Below are 10455 nucleotides of genomic sequence, written 5' to 3'. Positions count from 1 at the left end.
ATGCATGACCTATAACCTTAACTTTGAGGGCATTTCCTTTAGCTTTAGCTTTGCAACTAGTTAAAAGAGGTGGAAGGAAAACACAGAATTAAATATTCTCACAAGATGTATTAACTTTTGATCATGAAAGTAGTGATGACAAAAAAAGGTGCAATATTTTAGGTTATTTACCATATCACAGAAAAAATATTAAAATACATATAAACTAGATATTTGGATAACTTTTAAAACAATTATCTAACTTCAATGTAAATATTTATTTGGAAAACTACAAATTTATTCTCCAAAATAACATTTGATTTTTAAATTCAATATTTTCAAAACTAAATTTTTCTATTTTCATGTCTAGTTGTTCAGATGCTCCATCATGTTATGTTTCAGTTTTTCTCCATTCAGCAACAGTTGGTGAACAGGTTTAATCCAGTTTAGTGTAATTGTCTTTCTTGCTACTAGCTGCAGAATGTGCATCAATATGTAACATTGATCTTAGTGAGTAAATCCTTGGTGTTTCTGTCCAGCAGAAACAGAAGAGGCTCCATGGGGACATCTGTCCTTAGAATGTCCTCAATCTCCTGCTTCATTTTCTCCAGAAGGTCTTTATTTGTGCTCAGTCCCAGAAGAAGTGTGTGATGACCGACCATTCCACAGATTCCTCCAATATCTATATGTGGTTGGATCCTGGAAATTAAAGTTTTTGTATTTGAATATTTTTATTGGATTGTCAGCAACGTAAATCCCCGACCAATACATCCAAATCCACACATCTATTACATAGATATAGAAACAAAGTATAGAAGAAAAAAAACACAAATCTTAGTTGACTTTATGTTGAATTGACTGGAAGTCTCCCAATATGACACAGGAATGGTTGCCCCATTTTGTTAAATGTGCTGGCAGAACCCTGCACAACATGCCTCTGATGTTCAACTTCGGGTGTCTCTTTTTTCCATAATAAGAGTTTCAGCCAATGGGCAATCAACGTGGAAAAGGCTACAGCTGAAGGTGACTGGTGGATACACAGCATATCTGAGGGACAACCCCAAATATTGCCGAGAGTCGGTTTAGGGGGATATTAATAGTCCACGACTAAGACAGGGTCCATGTGAGCCTTTCTCACTTTTACATCTTGGGAAAGCCTCATCTGATCCTGGAAACAACTTTGCAAGTTTTCTGTTTGACACATGGAGCCTAATGAACCACCTTAGATTGTATTAAGCCATGTCTGATACATACTGATGTGTGGATAAGCTTAGTGGCCTCCTGCCACTGTGACTCAGTTATTCTCCATCCCATCTCCAGCTGTTCTTTAATTTTGTCTAATGCGGTGCTGCTGCTGTATGTATTCATGTGTTCACTGTTGATATGGCCCCTCTCTGTATGAGATCCACCTCCAGGTATTCATCAATCCAACTGGATGCTGGAGTCCGAAGATTTGAGAAGTATTTTTAACAAAACTCAGCAGCTACAGAATCTAAAACAGTTGGAAGAGGGCAGGCCAAATGATTGCTGCAGCTGTTGAATGGTCATCAGACGACCATCTTTGATCAGGTCTCATTCAGTCGTTATCCCTTTATCTGCCTAGGCATGGAAAGTGGAGTCAATTGAAGAAGGTAGGAACAAGGAATTTGTTGATATGGGAGCTGCTAGGAGACCCTGTTTTTGTTTGAAATAGATCGTAAGCTGTCATCCTAACTGCCCCCAATGTAACTGGGTTAATTGTAATTAGTCGCTTATCTAATGGCAGTGGTGAGCAAACAACTGAAGCCTGTGAACCAGATTTAGAAGAGTTTTGTTCCATCAGTGACCAAATGGGCACCGTTTCATTTTCTCCAGGCTTAAACCAGAAACAAAGTTTACCGACATTAGCAGCCCACTAAAATTGCATATAATTATTCATGGCCAGTCCACCCTCCTCCCTTCGCCTCTCCAAAAGCTCCTTTCTGATATGAGGAATCTTCCTATTCCAAATGTACATTGAGGTTATCTTCTCTAGCTTTTTGAAACATGATTTAGGAATAAATATTGAATTTGTCTGAAAAAGGAACAGCAGTTTAGGCCTAATAATCATTTTAACTGAATTCATCCTTCCTACCAGGGACAGAGGGAGGGATGACCAACGCTCCATATCCTTAAACTGACTGAAGGCAATAAGACAACGTGCTTGAATTGATCTTTATAATTTCTGTTTATGTTTACTCCTAAATATGCTAATTTTTCAGAACTAACTGTACAATTGGTTGATTTTATCATTAACAGGAAAAATAAGGCATTTTGCTCTGATATTCTACCAAATTCCTCAATGCACTTTATAATTTTAGGATGGATTTGCATGGGTCAGCCTGAAAGAGGAGGAGGTCATCAGCATATAATGACACGTTGTGGATTTGTCCCACTCCATTTCTTCCCATCAGGCCTGGATCGTTCCTCAGTGCAGCAGCAAGAGGTTCAATAGCAAACAGCAGGAGGGATGAGGGACATTCCTGTCTTGTCCCACAAAAAGAGGAAAGTAATTGGCCACGATATAATTTGTCTGAACTGCAGCCAGTGGAGATCTATAACGTATTTCTTACCATGAACAGAAAGACGGCCCAAACCTAAAATGCTCAAGAGCCTTCATCAAATAACTATGTTCAATTGTATCAAATGCTTTGTGAGCATCTAGTGATATGATGACCTCTGGCACAATATCTCCACTCAGCAAATACATTATATTAAACAAATGACGATGGTTACTACAAAGTTGTCTGCTCTTCATGAACCCGTTTGGTCCTGCTGAAGGATCTTGTCAAGAACCTTCTCCAGTCTATGCCAGAATCCTTGCAAGTATTTTATAATCAAAACAAAGCCGACTTATAGAACGGTAAGATTCACATTTAAGTGGATCTTTTGTCTTTTTTGAGCACTACAGATATAGTTGCATGTGTCATTGTAGGTGGAAGAGCTTCTCCCTGAATGCTTCTGTGTAGACTTTACATAGATGGAGCTCAGCAGAGAAACATCTGTAAAACTCAATCAGCAAGCCATCAGGGCCTGGTGACTTTCCTGTTTTCATTTTCCGAATTGCCTGTTCAGTTTCTACCGATTGTATGTCCCCTTCAATATTAGCCCTATCTGACTTCTGCAGCGCAGGAAACATAAAAAGTTCTGTGTCATGTTTGGACCTGAATTGTTGGAAATGAAAGTTTTTAAAGGAGTTCTGCTTAAAGGTTTGTCTAACCATATTTATTTCCTCCAGTTAATTGGGTCGACTCTTTATTCTGCAAGCATAAACATTTCATTTCAGCTGTTTGGTTCCTGTTGCCTCCAAGCTGAACGTTGATCCACATGAATGTTTTCCTCCAGTCCCATGAACCTGAGCAGAGACATTTATGACCTTTATGTTGAGTCCGAGCCTGAAGAGGAGAGGCTGCCGTTGTCGCCGTCTCACGTTCTGATGTCTCCAACCAAACACTTGACCCTCAACATCAACGCTGGAGAAACGATAGTTTTAAAAATACTGAAGGAAAGATGTTTACCTACTTTCACACTTGGAACAACTGATGAAACTATTATCATTAATATCATTATTATTGTAATAACAGTGTTATTGTAATTCCAAGCTGCTGTTTCATATAATCAACGTTTCTCTGTCAGACTCCCTCAGGTCTCCACAGCAGAGAGATGAATCACGGCTCTTCCTCCTCCTCATCCTCCTCCACCTCCACTGAGTTCTGATGGGTCGGTTCAGATCATCTCTGAAGATCAGACACCAGAACAGAGGCGGATCAGAACCAAAGCCAGCAGCTCTGCTGAAGCTCAGGAGAACTCTGAGTCCAGATGTGGACCCTGGTCTCCTCCAGAACCTCCTCTGTTCTGCTGTGGAGGAGGAACTGTGTGGCTTCAGTTCTGCAGCAGGACCTTCTCAGCTGCAGCAGAAGAAGAAAGGACTTCCTGTGTTCAGGTTGGATAGAAACCTGGATCTTTTTCTAGCTTGTGGCTCTGCTTCCAGCGTAGATGTTCTCCAGGTTCTGGTCTGGATCTAGTGGACTGTAGAGCTCATCAGGTTTCCTCTCATCACTCTGAGATCTTCAGCTTCTTTAGATTCAACCTGAAGCTTCTTCTGACAGCTGCAGCTAATATTTAGCATGATGTTTATTATTCTAGCCTCAGTGTTTCTGCTCTTCATGTGACTCCACTGAATCCAACTCTGATGTCGTCACTTCACAAGTGATGAAGATCCATTTTTCTTTCACTTCCTGCTCATTTCTTTCCAAAGCTCCATGTTTTCCAGGAGGAGCTTCAATGTTCTCCTGCTCTCTTTAGATGATGAAGGAACTCAGACTGACTCCACCCGGCTGCTGCTCCAGGTGAGCAGAAACAAACAAACCCTAAAGTCGTCCCTGCAGACCAGCTTTAGATTTGGATCAACTGAACATCAAGCTTCAGTAACATCTCAGTTAAAGTTTGTTTTCCAGATCTGAGGTCAGAAAGTTCTGGTTTCCATCATGTCCCAGTTTTTAGTTCTGCTTTTTTTTCTCCACCTGACAGAGACGAGATGATTAAAATGCTTCATAGAAACGTTCTCAGATCTCAGATCCTCATTGAACCTGATGTCTGTAGTTTTAGTCAGAAGCTCCCAGATGGTCCAGATGAGAAGATCTGAGCATCTGGTTTGGTTGATCCAGAAGGTTCTGGACACATCCAGAAACCCAGAACAACTGGACTCCAGTCACACCTTCAACAGAACATTCTGCTCTAAATCCATACTGGACCGCTTGATTTCTTTGGACCTGAAACATAAAGTGCTGTGAAAAACTATTTGCTCCTTTACAGATTTCTGCTGTTTTGCCTTTTTGTCCTCCTGAAATGTTTCAGATCATCAAACTGATTTTAATATTTGATGAAGAAAAACTGATTAAATACAAAAAACAGTTTCTAAATGAGGATGGATGAAAGATCTCTGAAAGCAACACATCATTTAAACAACTCAGAACCAGCAGAAAAACAAAGTCTCTGACATCTATCAGTCTGGAAACAGTTCCAGAACCATCTGTAAGGCTCTGGACTCCAGATAACCTCAGTAGAACTAGGATCCAACATGGAGAACATGGAACAGTGGAGAACCTTCCAGGAGAGGCCGACCCACCAGAACCACTAAAAGCTCATCAAGGACTCATCAGGAGGTCCAGTAGAACCAGAACCACATCTGAAGCTCTGCAGGCCTCACTGCCTCAGGTAAGATTAGAGGTCATGATTCAGCAATAAGAAGGAGAGAAATTATGCATAAATATTTATTCGAGACATTTTTAATAGTTCCTTCAGATTCAGAAGTTTCCATCCATCTTCTCTGGTTTTGGTAGAATTTCCTTTAAACCATCTGAATTTGGGTCAAATGTTCTGGTTTCCTCCACAAGGTTCTCATGATACTTTCCTGGAGTTCTGGTCCATTCCTCCTGACGGAACCAGTGGAACTGGGTCAGGTTCGAAGGTCATCTTTGTAAATATATTTTTTTATGACCAAATAGATAACATGAGTTATCATCAGAAGGCCTGTTTTTTAGGTCAGAGAAGCAGAATATTTTCCTCTCTTCCTTCTCCAACATGGTGGATGACATTAAACTGAACCAGGTTTTCTGTTGGCAGCAGCAGATAAAACATTCATTTTTATTGTCAAATTTATATTTAAAATTTTAATTTTGCAGAAATGCAGCGATCAGAGCATTTCTGTCCAACACTGATCTCCAGTTTTCATTCTGCTCTCTGATCTTCCAGTTCCTGAGATTTTTTTTCTCCAAGGTGAAAAATGTTCTGCAGGTTCTGAGATTCAGGTAAAAGTTCTGAAAAAAAACAGAAAATATTAAGATTTTCTCCTTTTAACTCTTCAAATCACCACCATTTGACCTACATCAATTGGTTTCAAAATGTGAATGTTTTAATAAAAAATAGGAATTTATGAAGCCTGAATTGAGATTGAAAAAAAAATGTTTTATTGAAACTTAAACAGGAACAGAGCAGGATGAGCAGCAAATGGACCAAATGCAGAAGAAAGAACTGCTTTTACTGTTCACCAACATTGTAAATGTGACCAGCAGGTGGAGATATCTCTAAAAAAGTAACAAGACACACCAGAACACAGATTTAACAGTGTACAATACTTTAACAATTATCTAAAAGTTCTTTTTAAAACACTTCTTTTAAATCCAAGGCATCGGGCTCACTACTTGGTCGCCGGAACCAAAGAAAAAGGGAACACACAAGAAGGGACAGACAAGATGATGTTGTTCCAAGAAAACAAGCAAACCATGCAAATGCAACAAAATAAAACAAGAAAACAAAAGAACATGCAACACAAAAGAAACACAGCACTCAACAGAAACAAATGAATACTTCAACAAACGGTAAAAGAAAATACTTCAAATGATGGAACAAGTTGTCGTCGTCTCTCCAAGTGCCCTTCTATGGGGGCCAGAGGAGTAATGCCCCGCCCACCAGCCTGCCCAATCCACAACAGGCTCAGCGGAGAGCGGCCAGAACAAACAGCGACAAGACAAAGCAGCAGAGCGTCCAAAGCACTGCAGCTCCCAACACTCAGTTGCCTGAAACAGAAAACTCATTAATGCTAAATACAAAATAAAATAATCCAAAACTAAATGGCAGGTAGCTTACCCAGGGATGGAGACACAGCCTACACCAGGAGGGAGCAGATCAGCAGGCGAAGACTAGGCAGAAGCCACACACCACCACAACCTCCAGCCGCGGCCGGCAACGCCAGCAGAGCCGCACTGCGGAAACGCACGACAGGTGTAGCACCCAACAAAACCAACCACGATCCCAGCCCGGATAGCAAAAATGGCACTTACGATATCATACGAGTGGACCAAACACCACCAACATGCAGCCGCCAATTGCGCAGACAGTGGAGGAAACAAGGGCACACACACACCTCGCAGCGACTTACCCAGCTTTAAAGGCATCTGCCCCGCCCACCAATCAGTGGCGCGCCTCTCGCCACACCCGACGCAAAGCGTGGGGAGGGTGAAACACCATCCCACCACATAAGGATTTACTTTTTCTCTGGGTTAAGTTGGGTGTTTGTGTGTCGTTTCAGTTTGAGTCTCCATGTTGTCCTGTCTACCCCTTTGTTGTTCCCAGCTGTGCCTCGTTGTGTCCCATGTTCTTTGCCGGGTCCTTGTCAATTCCGTCTTGTCGTGCCTAGTCTGTCGTCTGAAGTCTCTTGTTTTCCAGTTGCTACCAGTTTTGAGCTTTTGCTTTCTACTCATCTGTGTTGCCTGGATTTTTGGAATTATACTCATCATTGAAATCACCATTTATTTCACTCCAACCTGGGTCCTCAGCGTCTGCCTCACCACCTCCACTACTGCATTTCATGACAAACATATGTGAAGTATAGTATAGCTGGAGCAAATACACATAAGGATCATTTAACATCTGAATCCAAGATGTAGTTAAGAAAATAGGAACTGACAGACAGAATGTCAAGTGAGAAAAACTGCAGTGAAATCTAAGAACTCTAACTGAAGAATGACAGAGTAAAAGATCAAGAGATAAAACATGACATCCTGACATTCATTGACATCCATTAGAAAATATTTGGCTGGAAAAAGAAAAATATGTGGATCCTGGAATAATCCCGGAATAATCTCAGCTTCAATCTTTTAAGGACTGGAAGAAGAAGACATTTCTGAAGAATCGTGTAGAACAGTTTCACCAAGAATTAGTTTGGATCCATGAAAACATGTTTCTCAATTAAACAGACAAGGGAGACTGAGCTATTTTTAACCCTTGTGCGTGCAAGGACTGAGGCAAACGTGGAAGACTGTGGCACATGATACAAGGGTGTTTAGTCAGTTGAACCCCATTAACAAGAGTTAAACAAAGGCATAGATCCATCTTACTATTAGGGGAACATAAACTGGTAATTTTTTAACAGCAATTTTGGGGGGGATTGGCAAATTTACAGTGAAATGTAATGTATAATATGGTTTAAAAAAGGTTCTAAATAAGAAGTTTTAATGAGTGACTCAACTTAATAAAATTTCTCATGAATATTGATTTATTGCACTGGCTCTTAATACAGGTTATGGGTTATTTAAATTATAACTTAAGTTGTTTTAAGCTTTTTTGAGGTTTGGGGGCATTTCCATGTCCTGGTGGACAGCCACCATGTCGCTCCCAGGTGGAAACCAGGTGGTTTCTACATATGAATATGTAGAAATTGAATCTCGGGGAAGTATCATAACTGAAACTTAAGACTCACTTCCACAGTTTTCCTAGAAAAATTTTAAGATTTCTTCTTGGTTTTAAAGGCTCTATGTTGAAGAAAATAAGAAATATAGGCATACTTTATTTTGTTTTAGTCCATCCATCCATTTTCTCACACCCTTGTCCCTTAGTGGGTTCGGGAGGTGCTGGTTCCTCTCCAGCTAACATGAGAGGTGGGGTCACCCTGGACAGGTCACCAGTCTGTCACAGGGCAACACAGAGACACACAGGACAAACAACCATGCGCACACAGCTAGGGAGAATTTAGAGAGACCAATTAACCTGACAGTCGTGTTTTTGGACTGTTGGAGGAAACCGGAGTACCCGGAGAAAACCCACGAGAAAATGCAAACTCCAGGCACAGACCGGGGCTGGGAATCGAACCCAGAACCTTCTCGCTGCAAGGCAACAACTCTACCATCTGCGTCTGCAATAGTTCCTCTGCTCTCGACTCCCATTTAGAGCTGTCGGCTAGTGGTTATGCTAAGCCACTCCCTCCTTTTCAAACTCTTCTTATTAAAGTAAGAGTTAGAGATAAATATAATTTAAATATTGGCGACATTTGAAAGAAAAATAACTAAGTCTATTAAAATAATGTAGCCAGTTTAGCTATTTTTGATTTCCAATTTTGATTTTCGCTCTTGTGGCTGTTTTTCATGATTGAGCCAAAGTAATGAAATAATGAAGTGTAGTCTGATTTTTATTGTTAATATGTGTCACCAGATTGTGCATTGAAAGTAAATAAAATGTGTAATATGTCTTTTGCTTTAAGTATTTACTTACTGGGGGGTTTTATATTTGTCCTGCAGAGCCACAGCAACAGCTAGCTCTGCTCTTTAGCAGCTCTGAAAAGGCTGTACTGTTCACCACAACTGTTGCTTCTCCTACACATTATACTGAAACATTATTCTAATCATGGTGTGGGGACCTAAAAATTTTTTCTTATTTTTTCTTAGTTGTATGGCAGATTTATTTCGTTCTTTGTTTCAATTGCCTTTTCATGTTGACATTGTTTAAATACAAGGGTTTCTTTTATGATTTTTTGGGAGCAGGGATGTCAAACTCCAGTCCTCAAGGGCCACTGACCTGCAGTTTTTAGATGTGCCCCAGGTACAAACACTGGTACGAAATGGCTTAATTACCTCCTCCTTCAGTAGATACGTTCTCCAGAGTCTTCATGACCTAATTATTCTATTCAGGTGTGGTGAAGCAGATGCACATCAAAATTGCAAGACAGTGGCCCTTGAGGACTGGACTTTGACACCTGTGTTTGGAGGGGGGGACCATTCAGGACTTTTCCAAGATTGGTGGGTTTAGAATTTCTCTAACTGGAAAAACCGCTCCACAGAGGACACCATCGCCATCGTGCTCCACAAACTGCTGGAGTATGTAGAGCACAGACACATCTACGCTTGTCTCCTCTTTGTGGACTACAGTTCAGCATTTAACACCATTTGGCCCTGTTGATTTTGCCACAAACTCCACCAACTGGGACTTAACACCACCCTGTGCAACTGGATTGTGGACTTCCTTACCAAACTTACACAGAGAGTCAGAGTGGGCAAGAACATTTCTTCTACTGTCTCATTATAATGGTGTTTGATCTTGTGAACAAATTGCAGGGACTTTTCTAAAGAGCCAGAGATGCCTTCCAGTTGGTCAAGTAGAGATACGCCTTATTTGAATACATTAAGAGGAAATCACGCCTACAGCTATAAAAGTTTGTGCACAAGGGAAACAATTCAGAAAAAAGCTGATTTATTTTACTTCTGCACCAGCTCTTTCTCCAAGGACGTCCTTGATATTTCTTTGTCTTCTTGTCTCAGGTAACAATGTTTGTATCTGTGTTTCTCCAGTTTCCTGTTCTATCTTATACGTTCTTCTGATTGGATTAAATTCTGTAATTCTGTGACGTCAACACGCATTGTTGTCTTTTTTTCCCCACACTTGGCCACGCGAGAGAACCCGGGATCAACAGGAAGAATCAGAGCCAGATTTCATTGCTACATTTAATTGTATAAAAATTCTTCCTTAACAAGGTGTAACCACTACTTAGTTTAATTAGCAATAAACTCAACAGTAAAGTTACTTTTGTTGTAGGGTCACACAGGAGGATGATAAGCAAATAAATCCAGTTTATTTTTCTTTCCCCACAAAATAATAATTCAGGTGACACTAGTTACCTTCATAAAG

The sequence above is a fragment of the Poecilia reticulata genome, chromosome 12 (assembly GCF_904066995.2).
Source record: "Poecilia reticulata chromosome 12, P_reticulata-male-v2, whole genome shotgun sequence".
Taxonomy (NCBI): domain Eukaryota; kingdom Metazoa; phylum Chordata; class Actinopteri; order Cyprinodontiformes; family Poeciliidae; genus Poecilia; species Poecilia reticulata.
This window is presented reverse-complemented; position numbering follows the sequence as displayed.